This window comes from Taeniopygia guttata, chromosome 15 (genome assembly GCF_048771995.1).
Source record: "Taeniopygia guttata chromosome 15, bTaeGut7.mat, whole genome shotgun sequence".
Taxonomy (NCBI): Eukaryota; Metazoa; Chordata; class Aves; order Passeriformes; family Estrildidae; genus Taeniopygia; species Taeniopygia guttata.
This window is the reverse complement of record NC_133040.1, coordinates 11,839,735-11,859,447: the sequence shown is the minus strand read 5'-3', so window position 1 is coordinate 11,859,447 and position 19,713 is coordinate 11,839,735. Positions and strand designations below refer to the sequence as shown.

Sequence of the window (19,713 nt, the reverse complement as noted above, 5' to 3'; positions counted from 1 at the left end):
TGCTTTGCCAGGACTGTTGAGACTTGCTGAGCAGATTGGTTGTGTGTGTTCATCCTGGGATAAGCAGAGCAGCCCAGCGATGTGGGGCTGGTTAATGCACTGGGAGAGAAAGTGAGATGGGGGGAAGACCAAGAGCAGGGGCCAGGGAAGGAGAGGTTTGGGCTAGGAGGAGGCTGCCAGGCTGCATTTCATCCTGCTCCGTGGCAGTGGTGCTGCAGAGCCATCTGCAGAGAGCAGACACACGGAGCAGCAGCTGCTGGCAGCCGCAGCACCAGTTGTGCTGAAGTGGGGGAACAGCCCTGCACAGCCCCAGGACTGCATGAGCAGTAGTAGGTTTATGCTGCAGCAGCCAAAACTTTAGTTTAAATAAACCAAATCAGTCTAACCTCAGAGCTGCAGGCATTCATCAGCCTTCACAGAGGCAGAGTGTCCCGGGGCCAAGTGGGACATTTGCCTGAGGATTTATTCTGCAGGAGCCTTTAGTTCCCAACTGGGTTAAAATTCTAGGCAGCCTTCTGCACAAAGCCTCACTGATGTGCTTCTGAGGATGCTTGAAAGAAGGCCAAGGATCTTTGTAGAACAATTCTACATACCCAGCAGCACCAGTCTGTGATGGCTAAATTGTAGTCCTTTCCAATCTGTATGCTTTTACTTGGTCCTCAGATTTGTGGTCCCCAAAAGTAAACTCTTTCCTTCTCTCAGCTCTGGTTTAGCACACATGCTTTTAAAGCAGAAAAGCAAAGTATTTCAAAGCTTTCTCTGTGTTTCTGGTGCTGTGGCTTAGACTGGATTGCTGTATTCAGTAAATGGTATAAATGGTATTTGCCTCATTGATGCTATTCCTCTCTGCTGCCTACCCTCTTACAAAGTAACCAACTTACAGGCAGCTTTAATAGGAGGCTCAAGCAATATCATGGACTGACTTTGCTCAGATGGGTACTTGGAAACGAGATGAGAATCAAAAGACACTGCTGCCCTGCTGGGAACATCAGATGTCTTGGTAACATGGTGTGCTTTTAGGTCTTTCGAAGAAACAAACAAGGTTACACTTTCAGCTCTGAAATCTTAGTAGCCTTAGGCTTTTGAAAAGTTCTGTTTCATTTAGATTCTGGCATTTACTTTTGTTTGCTTGGACTAGAAAGACTTTTTTATTCTGATCCTCAAGAGCTGTTTACCATCCAGCACATGTGGTCTGCATCTCTCACACTAAAATCTTTTGAGGACTTGGCAACCTTTTTTAGTTCTCTGATCAATGCTGGCTAAGGAACAATGGTAAAAGCCCATGGAAGTATGTTTCCCAAAATGTGCTGCCCCTGTTCTGATTAACTAGCAGCCTCAGCTGAGGAGGAGGTTGCTGGCTTGACTGGGGTTTTTTTGGGAATGCTGGTGCCAATCTGGAGTCACAATGCTGAACTGACAGCAGGTGTGTCAGTGTAAAACCAGAGGGGCAGCTTTGCTACCTGCTTTTGTGTCTGCACACAAAGTTGAGATCCGTTTTCTTTCTACCCTGATTTACAGCTTCGTGCTTCTGTGTACTGTTGGCACTTTCCTTTGGTCAGTTCCATGGACAGCTCTCAGCTAAGGGTGCATAAAGCTGGCACCAGGGCCTGTGTTCTGCCTGGACATACTCTGCATTGGACCTAAGTGGAATCTTTTGTGCATGAAAACTGACATTTATCCCTTGCAATAGCTTTTCTATGAGCTTTGTTACTCAGAGTATCCAAGAAACAAGACTTGGCTTCAAGCCCCCCTGTGCACAGTTGAGGGGAAGGGTGTTAACCCAATGGGAGAAAACATCGCCTTCCTGCAGCACTTCTCAATTAGCAGCTTGGAAACTTGCCAAAGAAGCAACTTCCCATTGCTAAACATTGCAGTGTAAATGTCTGGGAGCGGTGTTTGCAAAGCCAGGGGAAATGGGCCATACTGGTTTTTGAAGAGGGGAGGAAAAGCAACAGCAGATTCCCAGTAACTGCTGAGAATGTCACAGCAATGAAGTCGTAGAGGGAACATTTTGCCTGTGCCCTGGATCAGCCTGTGCTCCTACTGAAGCTGTTTCTGGCTGAGCATGAGATGCAGTGAAGCCTCTGAGCTGACGTGTTCCACTGAAGTGTGATGCTGTAGAGTTAAATCCATGTACACAAGGAGAAGTCAAATAATATTTTTTTAGTGACTAAATCGCAATAGCTGCATCAGCACATCTGCCTAAGGCTTCTCTCCTTTTTTTAACAAATCTACCAGCACCATCCTAGGTGTTAATTTTAGAGGATAATCTGCATATCTGCACATGTGGGTTAGAGCTCACTGCTGATCTGAACCTGCCTTTCTCTAAGCTTTCAACATGCCTGAAGCTCTGTCTTTATGAGCTGCTCCTCTCTGTAAAAGAGCTAAACCAACTGCAGAAATCCAGTTCCCTCCCCCCTGCACTGAGGGAGTTTGTGGGTCAGGTACAGAACCTTCTCCTGGAAAAGGTTGTGTGAAATTGTTGGGATCACCAGCTTGGGGTGGAGGAAAGAAGAACTGGGTCCATCACTGGCCAGTTTAAAGAGTTGCCCTTCCACATTCCACCTCGCATGCAGAGGATTGCCCACCCCAGGGCTGGTGTGTTGGTGGCCACAAAGGACTGAAACCAGGCCCTCAAGGGACCCTGGTAAGATCGTGGTGCTGGAGCAGCTCCTGTGGAGAAGGAGCTGAGGTCCCAGGAGCCCTCTCATGTCCTGACCATGAAATGCAGAACATAAACCCATCCCCAGCCAGGTGGCTTCCGACTGCAGGAGCCCTGCACTGAAGCACAGTCATAAAAATAACTAAATTATGTTTAATTTCACTGATGGGTTTGTGTGGCTTGTCGTGGCCACAGCTTAGCAAGGCACCTGCCTAAAATTAAGCACACTACTGGATCTGTGCCGTGATTTGCTTTACTGGAGTACAAAAGTCTGGTTCTCTTCCTATCAGTTCATTCTAGCAGCAAAGTGAAATAACTGTCCACTGTGCTGGCCTGCTTGTACTTCTTGGACTCTGTGCTTAAAGAAAAAAATTAGAAACTCGAGGGTGCAAGTCATGGAATGGGGGGAAGTCCGTCACTTCCTCAGGAAACACCTATAACAACAGTGCTTGGAAAAAATATTCAAGAAAACCTCTCCTGTTTTGATTTAAAAAAAAAAAAAAACCTTCTCTGCTCTAACTCCACAACATTCTCCTTTTATTTATTTTCCTAGAGACATGGTCCAATTTTTATATTTTGCTGAGTTAAATGAGCAATAAGTAGTAATCAGATGTTGACATAAAGTTATGTGTACACCTGCTGACTGACTCATAAAGAACAAGAATGCTTTTAGTTAAGAAATGGCAAGAAAATTAAAAATACAGCAATTAACTTCACGAATAAGAAACCCAGGCAGTTAAATTATATACATTTATTAAATCACGCAAGACTTCTGAATGACCTTTTTAGTTTGATGCTGTCTGATGAAAGCAATTCTGATTTCAGTTCTGATTCCAAAAATCTGGAATTCTTCAAGGTTTTCCAGCCAAACTGGGTATTTAAATCTTTCAGGTAAAAGGGAGAGGGAGTGATGGTGCCAATCCCTGTAAATTCTTATCTCACTCAACTCTGAGTGCCAGTTGGGCATGTGACTCTTGGATTATTAATGCCTTGTTGGATTCTTAGCAGGTGTAAAATTATCACTCTGTGCCCCAGTCAGGAGCACAAGAGGCCCATGAACAGTGAACTGTAGAGATGTGTGTGCACCTGTATCTCCATTGGTGCTCGAGGTGCTGAACTGAGGGTCTGCAGTGCAAAAATGTGGGAGCTGCTGCCATTCCAAACACCACAGAATTGCTGGCTGAGAGCTGGGGTAGGTCTGGGTCTGAGCACACCGGGACCCGTGGGGATTTCTTGCAGTTTCTGTGGGTCTGAGGCATCGAGAAACAACAGTACTGACCCAGCCAATTCAGACATGTGCTCTATTTTCATACGAACTGTGGTCTTTGAGTGCTCTCAGAAACCTTTCTATTTAGAGAAATGCATCTTCCTGGTTGTAGTAGACTCTGACTTATTATAATCAGTTCTCTCAAGCAGATAACTGGACTGGTGTTGGGCATTGTAAAGCTTTAGGCCACTTTGCAACAAGCCCAGAGTGAGTCTAGAGCTGTGACATCTCTGTGAACAGCATGTCAGTCTTTAATGGTTTTTCAGTTAAAAAAAAGTAAGTTCCAGCAAAGGGTGAATTTGATCCTCTCACCATGTGGTGGAGGGAAATCAGAGAGGTGGTCTTGAATTTCAGGCATGAGAGTTGAGTGCCTTTGAACTAACTTCTGGGCCAAGAGCAGTTTCTCAGAAACAGGATATGTGATGTGAATTTCACAGCCTATAACTGCTTCCTAGTTAAGACAGACACTGATAAGCTGTACTCATGAGGTGTGCAAGAACTCCAAGGGTGTTTGTGGTAATGTCTCAGTGATCCCTTGCCTTGCTCATTTACAGGCTGAATTGGTGCTCGGGGAGTGTGGGAATTCACAGCTCTTGGTTAATATGTATTAATCCAGAAAAACCACCTGAGAGTTTTGGTCACAAGGGTAACACAGAATGTCACACTGCAAAATTAGACTCTTGACGTGCCAAATATCTTCCTGGTGGTGGATGATGGTGTGATTTTGGGGGCTCTGTATGTATGAAAACCTGCAAGACTGGAATTGAAGGGCAGCCACTCAGGGAAGGAGCAGAGCCTGGTCTGCTGTCACACTGACAGTCCTCCCAAGGAGAACCTCAGGCAGACCAGAGCAGTCTGGGCATATGGCTGGAGCTTGCACTCAGGCAGCATTTCTGAGCTAAGTCTGGTCTATCAAAAGGCTGTTTGACCAGCCTGCATTCCTGCTGCTCCTCTCTCCACCAGGCGATTTAATGGGGCTGCTGGGACAGAGCTTTGCTTGTTCAAATTTCAAAGAGCATTGCAAGGAATGCAAGGAAGTTGTTGGACATGTTAATCAAAGAAAACTCATATTCAGGAGTTTGATTTATACCTCTGCACTACACACAGACCATGTAGGCTGCTAGATTGACACTCAGGCTACAGGTTGTAAAACTTCTCACATGGATTCTGCCCTCTGCCCCTTCCAGCCACATCAGACTGGAAGCAGCTCGTATCTGTGTCCCAGATGCCTCATGAAAGAGGGACACTCTGACTGTTGAGAGGCAGTTGTGCCCTCAGAGCTGCTCTGTACCTTCTTTTTCTTTCTCCTCTTCTCCAGCTCAGATATGTTCACTTAAAAAGCACTAGGACACCAAACAGCCCTTGTCCAGGAGCTGACCCTGTAACAAAGACAGTGCAGTCCCTCCACCTAGAAGAGTCATTCCTGTGAAAAAACAAGAGGGTATGTATCCCTGTCCACCACATCTGCAAACTCCAGCTGGAATCTGAAAGCTGAGCTAACGTTTTTGTTGTCATTAGTGCCTCTTTGTAGGAAATCCTGCCTAGAATTGCTTGCAGAATACATCCTTCACACTAGGAACCAGCGATAAGTAGCACAATGTGTGCAGTGCTGTAGTGTGCCCTCCTTCTGCAGCTCACAGCATGGAATGCAGACACTGAAAGGCCACCAAATTGCCCACAGAATGTGTGCTCATGCTTGTGACGCTCTTGGGGAGATTAGGAGCCAATCCTGAATTCTGAGCTCCCATTACCAGTGCAGCTCGTTCATGAGGCCTCAGAAATGCTGGCAGCTTTGATCATTTCAAGTCCTAGCATATAACTGGGGATGCCAAGCTCTGACTTCAAAGTCTGTCAGTCCCCAGATCCATAAACTGATCAACAAGCACTTGCATGTCATCATGCAGAAGGACTGATGAAGGGGTGGGGTGGGAGTGCATTCCTTCCTTCCCCAAAACTCCTCGGCCATGCCTGGAGGAGGCTGGATGCTTTGGTGTGATTGCTTCTGGTCTTTTCCTTCCTTCTTCACATTGTAAATTATTTAGGTGTCAGCATCAAAGATCAGAGAGAAGCACAGGAAAAAAAAAAAAATCTCAAGTAAATGCTTTATATTCCTTGGGATCATCTGTCCAAAGAGCTCTGCCTGCTTTGTGAGCATGGGCTGCATTCAGCCACAAAACATCCCTATAATAGTTTACAGCTGGGGAAACTGAGGCATGGGGCTGTTAAAACGTGACTTGGCCAGAGCATCTGCACAGTCTCTGCCAGAGCTGGGAGGAGTGTTCTGTCCCCTGACAGCTCCTCTGCATCTGCAGGAGCAGGCTTCCTCCCTCCAGCAGCTCGCCAAGGGCTGCACCAGGGAGACCCTGCTCCTGCACATCTCCTGCTCCTGCACATCTCCTGCTCCTGCACATCCTGCCCCTGCTCTTAGCATGCTAATGCTTCTCCCATGGCAGCTCACTGATCCCATCTACACCCAGCCTGCTGGCCACTCACCAGCCCCATGCCTCCAGTGTTACACACCCCCTACCTCTCTGCATTCCCATCCCAAAGCATCATCAGCCTCTTCTGCAAAACTCTGGCCCACATACAGATGTTCTGGGTGAGTTCCTATCCATCTAAGGCTCTCCAAATTTTTTTCACTTTATTTTCCTCACTGGAATGGAAAAGGGCAAATGTCTAGAGATGCTCTTAGGAGAGACTTTCTCCAGGCTCTTCTGTGCTTCGTGCTGTGCTGCCCCTTTCCTGGGTCAACATACAGGAGTATCAGGCTCCCTGTGGATGCTTTCTGCTCTGCTGGATTAGTCCAGCTGCCTGAAGAGGAGGGATGTCTTGTTTAGTGTCTCTTCATCATATAGATTTCACCAGCAGTGGAGTTCAAGGTTGCTATAAACAGTTTTGTGCCTTGTCACAGGAGTTACCCATTTATTACAGTTTTCCTCCTTGTCAATAGCCTTCCTTAAAATTGGCTGTAGCAAAAGTTTTGGAGGCTGTGATTGCACAGCTTTCTTTGAAATGCCCTGATCTAGAATGGCTGCAGCTCCCTGACTGGGGCAGGGATGTCTGATATCCTGAAGAGCTTTACCTGTTCCAGCCATCTAGTTTTATAACTTAACAACATGGCCTGCAACTCTTTGGTGGATCCCTTATCCTGGAATGGGTCTTGTCAGTTCTGCAACCTCCTTCTGATTTTCCTAGGAAAGGCTACTCAGAGATCTGCAGACAAGCAGAGGGAGAGTATTTTTTAAAATTATGACAGGAGAACAAGAGACTCCCTAATGTGAGTTGGACTTCCCAACATTCCTTCAGGAAACACATCATAAAAGCATTGCTTCATTCCCTTGTCTGTTCCCCCACTCCCATTTTAAAGAAATTAAATCCAGCCCCTCTGGGGTGGAACACAGCATCCACTGAGCAGCCTGTGGTGAAACCACCTGCCTGGGTTAAACATGGAGCAGCAGATGATTTTATCTCCCTTGGAAGGTTACATAGAGTACAGGGAAGCTTTGTAGCTGCCCCAGAGAGAAGTGCCAGGCTGTGCTCTTAGCTCAGACAAAAATTGCTTGTGCTGGGGAAGGTGGTTAAGGGTGAGCTGAGGTTTCTCAGAGTCCTGAGCCAGTGGGTAGCTCCTGTCTGGAGTTTGGTTGTTGTTGGCTCTGTGGAGGCCTTTGGGTGCTGGAGGAAGTAGGTGTCCAGTGAGAGGTGATAAAGTTTGTGCTCTTGGCAGAACCTTTCTGATCTTGGCAGATCCTAAGTTGTGTCCAGATGCTGGCAATTTCTTCACTGTGTGCATCTGCCAGCAGGGTTTTTGTATCGCTCAGTGGGATTTAAAGTTTTCATGGGCATCTGAGAAAGGCTTTCTGCAATCCAACACTGAATAGCAGAGATCAAAAAGACACCCCTGTCATTACTAAAGCAGGAGAGGCATTTATTGCTTGGGTACCAAAATGAGGCTTTCAGGACCTGCCACTGGCTGTTTTCTGATGTTGGCCAAATCACATATTTGTCCTCACAACATGCCTCAGGTTCCTCACCTCTAAAAGAAGAACAAAGTATTCCTCAGCCCTCCCCTACCTCAGTGTGCAGCTGTGGAAGAAAACCTGGTGAGTACTGGTTTTCTTGTGTTATAGCTCCCAGTACGGTGTGGCTTTAACAGTAATTCAGCCCAAAAGAAGAAATCAACTTACAGAAAACCTTGAAGAATGTTACAGATTTTAACCTCACCAAAAGGATGAAACAAATATCTGATCTCTGAAAGAGCACACTAAGGGAATCTTCTTTTTCTAAAGCCTTTGAAAATACTTTTTTTCTCTTCTCTACAGCTTAGGATAGTGAATCTAGAGCTCAGGTAAACTTGCCAGCCTCTAAGGGAATGTAGAACAGCAGACTGTGGAGACAGAAACCTTCAGCAGTGTGTGCTGTAGGGAATGGTGTGATCCAGGCAGGCTACTTCCAAACCTTCTGACATTCATACAGAAAATTTGTCTTTTTTTTCCTTTGGCTGTCTCAGCCCCGTGACCCAAAATGCCTAGTCCTTCTCAGCTTCATTCTCTGTTTGGTTCCTGCAGCCTCCACCTGCATGGAGACAGAGAAAATTAGCATTTTTACTTTGGTCTGATGAAGAAAATTCATACAGGGTTTGTAGACTGGATGAAGATTCCTAGTGTCCTGCTGTTAATTTGTTCAGAAAGACTTTTTAATGCTTGGAGGAGTTGAATGAATCCAAAGAGAAACAGTGGGCTGCTGGAGAGGGAACGGGGACATCATGTTTGCCAAGTGATGAATTTAGCTCTTGGTGGAACACCCCAACACCCATCTGTGCTGGGGCTCCACCCTCTCAGTGTCCCTTTACTGCCTTAATGTTTGGATTCTTAAATCTGGCAGGTGCCTGGATCTGCTGAGCAGGTTATGGCCCCAGTGCTATTTTTATCTACTGACTTAACAAGCAGTTTGTAGAGCTGTAGCAGGCAGGAAATAAAGTCCCTCCAAAAATACAGAGGGTAACTTTTAAGAGGTGGATTTTTTAATTGCAGCTTGAGCAAACTATTTTTAGTTTGCATGAGTCTGCTCCTTCTTGTCTCCTCTGCAATCTGGAGCTTCCCCAAAGAAGAACTTGTCATGGTTGTAGCCTTATGGCCCCACGAGTCTGTGCCTCTGCTTTCCCTGAGCTTCTGGCATCCCTGCCAAGATCAGGCAACAGCAGCCCCAGATTGTCTCTCCAAATCTGTGCATCTGCAGTTGGGCTGAGGGGAATCCAGAAAGGGGAAAACTGAGGAAATTGCTTTCCTCCCTCTTTGGGGTATAAAATGTTCTCTTCTTTCAAGTTAATTTGTTCTGTGAAAGTTCCCCTTGAAATAATTTTCCAACTACTTTGAAAGATCAAATAGATTATATTGAAAGCTACTGTAAGATGAAGTGCCCATTTGGATTTAATAAATGCTGGTTTATAGAGTTCAGCTCGTTATTTCTTTGGGATAAACCTATAGAGAATGGAAGGGAGGAAAGATTTTCATGTTTCTGAAAAACTTATCCCACAAACAGTAAAAACATACCCTAGAAATATGCCAGCCACAAAAATGACATATTAAATGCAGTATTTATGACTTTCTGTATTTGTTTTGCATAAACTTTTCTGGTTTCTATTACACAGCTTGATTTATGGAGTTTATTTGGAGTATTTGTAGTGCATATTTGAAGCAAACAGAGTCCTGGCTTGTGAAGCACCCAGGAGATACACAACCTCTGTATGGTTCAACCTGGAAATCTCCAAATCCTTTTTATCAGAATATCTTTTTCCATTGAGAGTAAATTGCAGAAAAATAATAAGAGATCAGATGAAGAAAAGCAATTTGGGAAAACATATGTAGCCAAAGTTTCTACTAAAATTGATCTGAACTTTGTATTCAGTGTCTCATTCTGTTCCTTAATGAAATGTTCTTTATCCAAATGGAAATTTTACCACGAATATCATTTTTCACAGATTTGTTTGGGAGGTGTGGGGAGCTGACAGGGGCTGGAGGGGATTGAAAACTTCTCAGAAAACATTTTGATTTTACTGAAATTCTTGTAACTTTAGAAGGCACACTGAACTAGAAACCTCTTAGTAGCTTTCCATTAACTTCAACCTTTAGGAGTGAAGGGAAGCAAACAAGAAGAAATTTGCCCATAAACCATTAATTCTTGATCTGTAAATGAGCTAATAGCATATTTTAGCAGGTTGGGGGAAAAACAGTAAAACAAAGATTGTCTGTATTGATTTATTTTTAAAGCACATAAGTTACATTTATCTCTGCTTTCCTCCTGTTCCTCTGAAAGGCTTGGCATCTGCCCTGTTCCTTCCTGTAACTGGATTATTTGTGTACTTTTAGTGCATTTCTAGATTGGCTAAAATAGTACCTTTTCTGTATATTTTAGAGGGGGTTTGCAAGCTATTACAGCACAAAGATTCTCTCAGAAACCTGAGTGTCCTTTACATGCCCACAGCAAAGCACCTGGGTTTTAAATACCCAGTCTGCACACTGATAATTATTAGGTGAATAAAATTTATGATTATCCTGCATTTGTTATTGAGAAAATGTTGGCAGATAAAAACTGAGTTTTGTCAGCTTTTTAATAGCTAAAAAATGATACTTTAATCTGCATTTGCCTGCTGCCACAGGGTCTGAGTGGCTGCAGACAGGAAGAGTGTATGGTCGTATGCTGCTGAAAACTAATCAGTGGGCTGTTCTCCCAACTGTGTCATCTTTCCAAAAACCATCTGGTATTTAATGTCATAAGTCTATTTTTCACAAGCTGCCTAGAGTTCTCTCTATAAGAAGATCCAAGGCTGTAGTCAGGTTGTCATCATCTGTGCTAAATGAAATGGGGAGACTCCCAGCAACCTCCCACCTGCTGGCCTGAGCACTATGACCCATATGGTCACTCCCTAACCCAGACTGATCTAGGGGGAAAGTGACTGCAGGTGCAAAAAGACTGTCCAAATGAACCACCTGTGGAGTTGTTCTCCTCCATCTTTTGGGAGAAAAGAGGGATATTTTTAATCTAATCTTTTGTGGCACACTGGATTGCAGCCTCAGCATTGTCATGGGCTCGTCCAGATTAAACTTTGTTTCTTTTCAGGCCAGGGTACCCTGAAAGATGCTCTCACACATGTGGGTCTCAGCAGTGACCATGTTTGGTGGATTCTGTGCTTGTGTGCTTGGCTCCTGCCTGCCACTCTGCCCCAAGATAGCTTTAGTTGTAGTAATAATCTTCAGTGTCTCAAGTGGAAGTTTTTTATTTCAAGCTGCCTATTCTTTGGAAGTTATTTTGAACTTCAAAGAGCTGAGCTGAATAACTTTTCTTTGCCTTGCTTTGCCAGAGAAAAACCTGGGCTGCCTAATTTCTGACGTGCTGCTTGTTGTACTCCACAGCCCTATTCACAATAGTGAGGGGTTAAATAGTAAAATGCTACAAGTAGTAGGATATCAGCAAACTGGTAGGAGAAACTGGAGCCTGCTTGCTCTGTGCATTTAAGAATCTGCAGGCATATTGGCAGAAGCCCAAATGTGCCCAAGAGGCCAGGATAAGAAAGCTGGGACCATTGTTCTTCCTTGGCCAACATGACATTCACTGAGGCACAAGCTGTTGCTGCAGGACCAGACTCCCAGTTCCCTCTCCAGCTGCTAGTTTTCCCTCAGAAACCTGTTTTGCTCTCCTGTATAGAAATAACTGTGATGTACTTTAGCACATGTCTTGTTTGTGATGGCCCCCATCCAAAACCTACTGATATCAGAGGAATGTTTTGCAGGGACTCAGAGGGATTTTAGATCAGATCCGAACCTTTGCAGCTAGTTTTGTATTGCTTTCCTGCCAGGACTGACTGTCCGACCACCAAACCCTTAAGAAAATCAGTATGAAGTGTCAGTCAGGGTTCAGTTCAAGTGACAGCTAAATTTGCCTCTCTGGAGATGAATAAGAGTTGGTGGGCCTGAAATGCAAACGACCTCAAACAAAGCCAGCCAGTGTCCACACCAGCAAGTTTTTAAATCATACAGTAGCCTTCAACCATTAACACTTCAAACACCGTCTGGCCCTTTGAAAAGGCAGTTCATTTATTCATGTTCCTGTTAAAGTGCCTTCCACACTCTGTTCGCAGGATTGCCTCCTGGATTGGTCAGACCCTGGCTTCTTGATCCCACTCAAGTGGGAATGAAAACCAGCCCTGAAATGCTTTAGGAGGGATGGCAGGATCCAGTGGTGGGATATCAGTGTCTGGAGTATGGCACCTCCCCTCCATTTTTGGGTGAGTCACGGCTCCTTCCTCTCTCTGTCAAGGCTGGGAGGCTGCTCAGACAGACGTGCCTGCACTGTAGATCCAACTGTGGTGCTGGGGATGGCAGGGAGTTTCTAAATTCACTGCTAGATCCTGCTCACTGGCATGTGCCTGAGAGCCAGCAAAGGTCTTGGATCTGCCGTGCTCTGGTTGTCACCCTGTCTGACAAGAAACATTCTGTGCTGTGAGATGGAGCTGCAGAGCTGCCCTGAGATCTTTTCAAAAGTCTGTCTCTGGGTTCTCTGATCACAAAGCTGTGCAGGGCCTGTCTTCAACTCAGATTCCCCACACAGAAGCTGACCTGCACGCTCCCCTTGCTGGGTTTGGACATCTCTACTTTCTTGATTTAAAAATGTTCTTTAGAGCAAAAAAACCCAATAATGTTGTCTTTTTCTTGTTCCATGGACAGACCCAGTGCAAGCAGAGTAAGCGTGAATTGCACCACACTTGCTGCTCACCAGCTGGCCAGGGGAGAACAGTGCTTGCCTCTGTCTGGGCTGTGGGGCTGGAAAGGTGAGGCTAGCAGCAGGAGGCAAGACAAATACGAGCCTGTTTTTGATTTGCCATCTGACCCCTGCCAGCTCAGAGCACCCTGTCTGTAATCGTGACCTAAATTAAGCCCAAATGCCATGAGCAAGGCTGTTGCTTTCTCTCACGATGCAAGTGTTTCCAGGTACCTAGCCCAAGATTTATAATCCAGCACTAATTACATTCTTGTTTGTGTCTGCTGTCATGCTGATTTGGGCTTTCTGTGGTTTGTTAAGTCCAGGAGCGTGCCTAGCCCTTTGTGCTGCCAGCCTGTGTGTGGAGACAGCAAGGGGCATCCGTGGCTGACAGCTTAGCAAGCTGCTGGAGGAAACCTGCTGGGCTGGGCTGGCTGTCTTTAGTAGCCCAAATATCATGGGAGACATTTTGGCTTGTTAAATTCTTGACTGCACAGGTCTGCTGTCCACAGTAGGTTCACTTGAAGGAAATAGCTCTGGCAGCAGCCCAGCAGCAGGAACACTGCTTTTTTCTTAAATGTAGAAGAAGACAGAGGCTTGGTGTTCCCACCCAGCTCTTACCTTGTTGATGGTGGATGACCAGCATCTTTAGCTGAGCTTAGGTGCAGTGGTTTGGCTGTGAAGCTGAAGATTATATCCTTGTAAACAAGGTCTGCAGTTGATTACCAGTAATTAGCACAGCTTCTCCTGTCAGGGTACTGAAAGGAGCAGGATGGAATAACAACCCTTGTGATGTCACATGGCTCTGCAGTGTTGGCTCCCATGGGCTGGGCTGTGCTGGGGACTGTGCTGGGCAAACCCTTTGTGAGAATCCACAGAGCAGGACAAGATTTTATTCTGCATTGCAAAGCCTCTCCCCAGAAATACAGGAACGGTTTCTGAAGAAACCCAACTGAGTGTATGCAAAACCATTGGCTTCTCCAAGGAGCCAAACTGAGTTTTCATTTGTATGTTCTGTGCTGGCTCCCTCCTGCCACTCTGTGCCCAGTGACACCACCACAGCCAGACTTAAGACTCCCCAAATTGCTGTGGAGGAGAGCCCTAGTGCATATCAGTGGAAAAGCAGTTCCAAATATAATATAATGCTCTCTTCTACCCTTTGTCTGCTTTCTGTGTTTTCTCCCTGTGCCAGGAGTTCTTGAAGTCTGTGTTATGATTGTGACATTGGGACAGACAAGTCAGGCAAATTCTTCACACACACACACACACATACACACACATGCTCCAAGCAAACCAGACATCCGGTATTTAGAAATAAACAGCGTAAAGAGATTTGGGAAAGTCACTGTTCATGCCAAGACATTTAAGAGGCATCTTGGTTCAAGCAAAAGCCTCAACTCATTTGCATTTTATTTTTTGTTTTTTCACTTTGTTTAACTGTTGAGTTAGTTACTTCAAACCAAACTGGATTTTTCCTATTTCCAGTTGATCATAATGAGGTAATCTGTCTTCCACTTACATTTTAAGGTGCTGGTTTTCACCTAAATATTTTATCTGTCAATGGACAATCATTTTACCGATGGAAAAATATTTTTTTTAAAGTTTCTACCCATCCCTGGTAATTCACTGAAGTTTAAACTGACTCTCTTCATCTTAAACTCTTGGTTTCCATTGCTTAAGAAGAAACTCCCTCCTTCACTACCCAATGTCTGGATTAGCAGGGATTGGAGGGAGACAGTGGCCGTCCAAGAGAGGTGTCAGGTTCCACTTCTGTCTCCTGTCTGCATCACAAAGTGTCACTCAGAGGGCTAAAATCTACAGACACCATTGCCTATAGACTGGGCACTATTGCTCTGCAGTCCTGGAAATTTGGACCAAATCCAGCCTGGGTTTTGCTGTTTTTTAAGGGTCAGCAGTCATTAAAGGTGACGAGAATCTTGGAGTGAGACCCAGTCAGCAATCACTAAACACAGGTGTACAGAACTGGTGAAGTTACTTCTTTGTAGCAGTAAAGGAAAGTATGGCTGTATAGAGCATGTGTCCTGAAATGTGTGCTCAGTTGTGGGATTGTGGTTTGTCTTTGGTTGTGCTGTATATTTTTGAAGTGGAATTGAGGCCAATGGTATATACTTTGTCTCGTGTGTATTCAGATTTATGTGGAATGGATTTGAGAAAATATGACAGATGGGAAATAGATGGTTGTTTTTTTCCATGCAGGTTGGCAGTTGTTTTTACCTGCTAGCAGCTTAAATAATGGAAGCTGGGTGATGACCGCACATTAACACTTTCTGCTGCTCTGAGTGCTTTTCAAGAAGGGAGCAATTACTTCAAAATCTGCTCTCCTTGTAGTCAGGCCAGTATTCAGAATTTAACTCTTGTTTCAGATTCGTTTCAGTCACCCATTTTTACCTGGCAGATCACTTGCAAAGATGCTCATTGCTAATCAATACCTAATTTCTGACAGTTTTATACACATTCCATCTCTTCCTCTGTTTGTAAATAGAATTGGGGTTTGGTTTTTGGAAAAAACATGAGCAGAGTCTAGGAAGTTCAGGTTCTGACTGTGTCCAGTGTTCATCAGGGAGAAATTTGGCAGTGGTTGCTGTGTGCTACTGGCATAGCTGAACATCAGGAAATGGAACCACTTACTCTTGCAGCCCTCGAGGATGTGCTGGCCATGTCTGGGAATGAGGAGAACTTCCCTTGCCCTGAGAGAGATGGGGCTGGGGCTGAGTGAAGAGGGAGTCCTCTACATCCACTGTGGCCAGAGGGCATTGGGAGTTTTGAGAGATTCAGTTCACTGAGTTGCAGAGATATGCAGAGTGATAGAGATTTTGTACAGTTTCCCTGTTGAGATCTCCCTTTTTCTTAATCCTCCTTCCAGGCCTCTGTGATGCAGGTGGGAACATCTCCAAAAGCCAGCAGTGTAGGAGAGAAGCACAAACTGGAGGTTCTGTGGCTCCAGGATTGGTAAATTTGTTGCATGCCAGATGAGGCGGTGTTAAAAGAGATGATGCTGACAAAGTTGTCTCTTGCTCCCTGCATGCTTTGAGTTAAATTCTGCCAAGGAGGACTTTTCATCCTGCGAGCTTGGTCTCCTCTGTGGGGCTGTTGGCAGTTATTAAAACACAAAGCCCTTCTTGCCTACAAATCCATGTGCTTGATCTTTCCAGCCCAAATCCTACAAGTAACATGCACTTGTCCCCAGGGCAACTTGCTCAAATAACCACAGCTCTGCCGGAAAAAGGGCCACTTGAGCCTTAGGGAACTGGGAGGAGAGACTGAACTATTCCCAGCATCCAAAGACCAAGAGGTTCCTTCTTCTTCAGCAAATGTTTTCAGTTCCCACTTGGTGAATTATTGCTAGGGATTTTTTTTTCCCTTCAGTGTTTCCATGAATGTGGTTGAGGCTCTGATCCAGGAAATGGAGGGAAAAAAACCTCTGAAAAATGTATCGCACCATTTCAAAACTCAAGTGGAATTAATTAAATCCAAATTTCAACAGTGTGTCCAAAGTTGAGCTAGGCTCAAGACACACTTCAGAAGGTTTGATTTCAAAACAATCCCTTTGAGCACATGCACATAATTTAGGGAGGTTTCTGTGTATTCAGAGCAAGGCAGGAACAGGGAGCTGCTGGGTACCTGGGCTCCGAGAGGAAAGGTAGTATTTGCAGGCCATCCAGGAAAAAACCTTTTTCTGCTTGATTCAGTTTATCCTAATCCTCTGCTCAGCAAGCTGCAGGCTGGAAAAAGAGTCAGGAAATAAAGTTGTGGAAAGGAGAGCCAAACCATTTGAAATGGAGATGCTGTGGCTGGTACACTCACAGTTCTGCAGCTCTGCTTGCTGGAGAGGTAAAAAGAAGTAAAAATAGCTAAGGAACAGTAGAGAGAAAGTGTCCAGGACATCAGGCTTGGGCTGAAGCAAAAGAGTTCTGTAATGAAAACTTTTTTGAACAGTTCCACCCCTGAACGGGAGGTTACCTTGGGGGGTCTGATTGTTTCCATCCTTTTATCTGTTAAATTAAGATAATGTCATTTACTGCCCCAGAGAAGACATGATGGATTTTTAAAAAACAGTGCTAGTAGGCTGGAGCTTTCTCAGGGTTTTTTTCAAAGCCCACATGCCAAATTTTTTCCTCATTTTCATGCATGTGTCCCAGCTAGCTGTAAGAGAGTTACACATGGGTCAGTGAGGAGTAGAACAGACTTTTTAAAGTGGTATTTAACAAATTCTTTCTGTCATGCCTGTTCCCTGTTTTTTCACTCATTCTGGAGGAAACCAGCATGTCTCCTTTACTCTTGACTTGTGGTGGTGACCTGGGAGAAAGTTTATGGGGAGGACTCCTGCATGAAAGATCAATTGAGCCTATTTAGTCTCTGCAAATGGGGAGCTTTTGCATTTAGAGCCTGAAAATGGGGACGGTTCTACCTCATTTCTGCCAAGCAGCAACACATGTTGTCAATATTTTTCCTGCAGATCTTCTTCCTGTGCAGGGCTGATGTGGGTAAAAGTCCTGATGTGGCTGTATTTCTGTGGAAATTGTATATACTTATATATATGTTTGTGTGTGTGTGGCTATATATTTTGGTGGAATTTCAGGTGCACTGTGAGTTAATGAACTCTGTCTCAGGTGAGAGCAGAAGCATTTCTGTCAGCCACTGTCTGGGAGAAGGGACACAGCAATCCCTGCTGTACATTGAGTTTTACAGGCTTTAACCTCATCACTACAAGAACAGTTATCTGTAAGTCAGCACCAGCTGTTGCTGCATGGCAGCAGGTGTACCTTGAAATACTGGGGAATATTTTGGATGGGAATCACATTGCCTTAGCAGGCTGAGAATCCCAGAGTCATGCCTGAACCCTGGAATTAAGGGGCTCTGACAGCTTTGGGAATCTATCTTGTTGAACTCCATAGCAGCTAGACCTGCTGGTACAACAGAGAGATTGAAGGATGAGTTGAGTCCATTTGTTTCCAAGACCTCCCAGGCAGATGTTAGCCCTGCTGTATTGCATATGGCTTTCTTCAGGCACAGAGTTAACACTGAAACCTGAGCCAGCTGATAACAAGGGCAGCAAGCACCAGCTGGGTCTGTGTGGCATTACCCATCCACCTTTTCCTGGCAGCTCCAACACTGGAAATACATTGTGTGGTTCAGAAGAAGCTCAGGAGCTCGACCATCACAAAGGCCATGCAAACACTTCTGCCTTTGAAATGGCTACTGACAGCCTGTTTGTTACTCCAAGTCTTTTGTAGGTAAATGGCATATCAGAAATGAATTTCCTCCTGCATCCTTCTGCATTGCATCAGCAGTGTTGGAAGTCATTGGCGTGACCCGAAACAACACAATGAAATAACCTAGACATTCCTTTTCCAAGCTGAAGGAATTCCCCTTTATTTTATTTTTTCTTTTTTGCCATTACCTGCTGGATCTTCTACTTTTCAGTTTGCTGAGGCCTCTTCTGTCAGTTGGCCCATAAGTGTCCTCCTTCCTTTTGTCCTTGTATCCTCCAGCTTGTTTCCTTGCAGGTTTTCCATGTCTTTCAGAGGTAAAAAGGAAAGGTAGGAAATTATAAAAGTATAAAAATACAATAGTTTCATGTTCCTGTTCGACTGCTCCTGGGATGCTTTCACATGTGGCAAACATACCCAGACAATTAATCTTGTGCACCCACAGGGTGTAACTGTAAAACAGTGCATGACAGATGAAGATGTATCTTCCTTCCCTATTGTGCTGTGTTTGGGAGATTTTTTGGAACCTCTGCTTTTGCTGTGTCAGGGCCAGTTACCCCATCTGGACCACCGGGCATATTCTAGTTGATGTGATAAAGGCAGATCCTCTGTGTCTTTTTCAAATTATATGTTAGGGCATACATTCATTTTCCCATCTTTTCCTTTTTTAAATTTTTGGAATGGAGAAGTAGCCAAAATCAGAAGAACCTCCTTGGCATGGAAGAAGGGTGGGAGAGAAATGGCTAACTGCACACTTGTTCTAAAGGGGCCTAAGCTGAAGTGTTGGTGGTGTGAATGAGCAGGTAACAACCAGCCCATCTGAGAGGGCTCTCCAGAGCAAGAACTGCTGAACCATTTAGGTGGTTACACTGCTCAAGGGTCCTGCCTCCCCCGAGTGTCCTTGTGCCAGGGTGGGGCACTTTGGGAAACTCGTATCATGAGGGCATGCTGCTGCTTCAAGGGCTGGAGGCAGGAATCCTCTAAGTACAGGAGCAGTGCCTGCTCATTCCTGTGTCTCTTCTGTCTGAGCTGACAGCTCACAGTGCTGCTCCCCTGCAGCTCTGGAATCTTGTTATGCTGTCATCTCTGCCATTCTTTGTGCGCCTCAGAGTTTTCTGCATTCTCCCCAGTATATCCTCAATTTCTCTGCATTATAAGCACTTATTCTATCCAGGCTTGTTATTTATATGGATGGCATTTGGTTTCCATGCAGAAGGCCCTGTGGACATTAATTCTTTGGGGCCATACTAGATGGTCACTCCAAGTTGAAACTGACTTTGGGATAAGCTCCTTGTGCCAACTACAGACCTGTGTGTCACAGGGAATGAGAGCTGAGGGCAAAGGAAGGAGCAGCACAGTGGTTTTGGGTTTGTTTAATGTGTCTGTCCATGTTGGATAAGCTTGTGCCTGGTGCAGTCCATGTAAGAGCACCATCCCCCAGCATCTGATTCTTTCTCACACACTCATCCAGGGTTTTCCAGATCCACCTCTCTGGGAAACAGCCAGCCTGAGAGAAAAGCCCTCAGCAGGCAGCAAGGATCCAGGCAACAGGCACTGCTGCTTATGCAATAGGCAAACATTGTAGTAAATAACATGTGTAGCTTTGTTATTAAGCTTGATCTTGTTAGGGGGGCAATAAATGTTCTCTGTGATCATTTTTCTTGTAGAATATCAACACAGGATAAAATTGTGGCTCTGGCTTTGCTCTTCCTGCTCATTAGAGCTCCATGCTGCTTCATGCCATGGCCTCAATCTGTTGCTGTTTGCTTTGACAGCTGCATGTCCCCAATTTCCTTCAG

At 45.0% G+C, this 19,713-nt stretch overlaps 1 long non-coding RNA gene across 1 annotated transcript in view; it reads left to right on the top strand.

The window, feature by feature from the left end:
- The window catches only part of LOC121470760 (uncharacterized), an 89,457-nt gene that overhangs the window by 19,228 nt on the left and 50,516 nt on the right, over positions 1–19,713 (top strand). The window contains exon 2 of the long non-coding RNA XR_005981964.2: positions 12,064–12,210. This is a non-coding gene — a long non-coding RNA (uncharacterized lncRNA). The remainder of the gene's footprint in view (positions 1–12,063; positions 12,211–19,713) is intronic.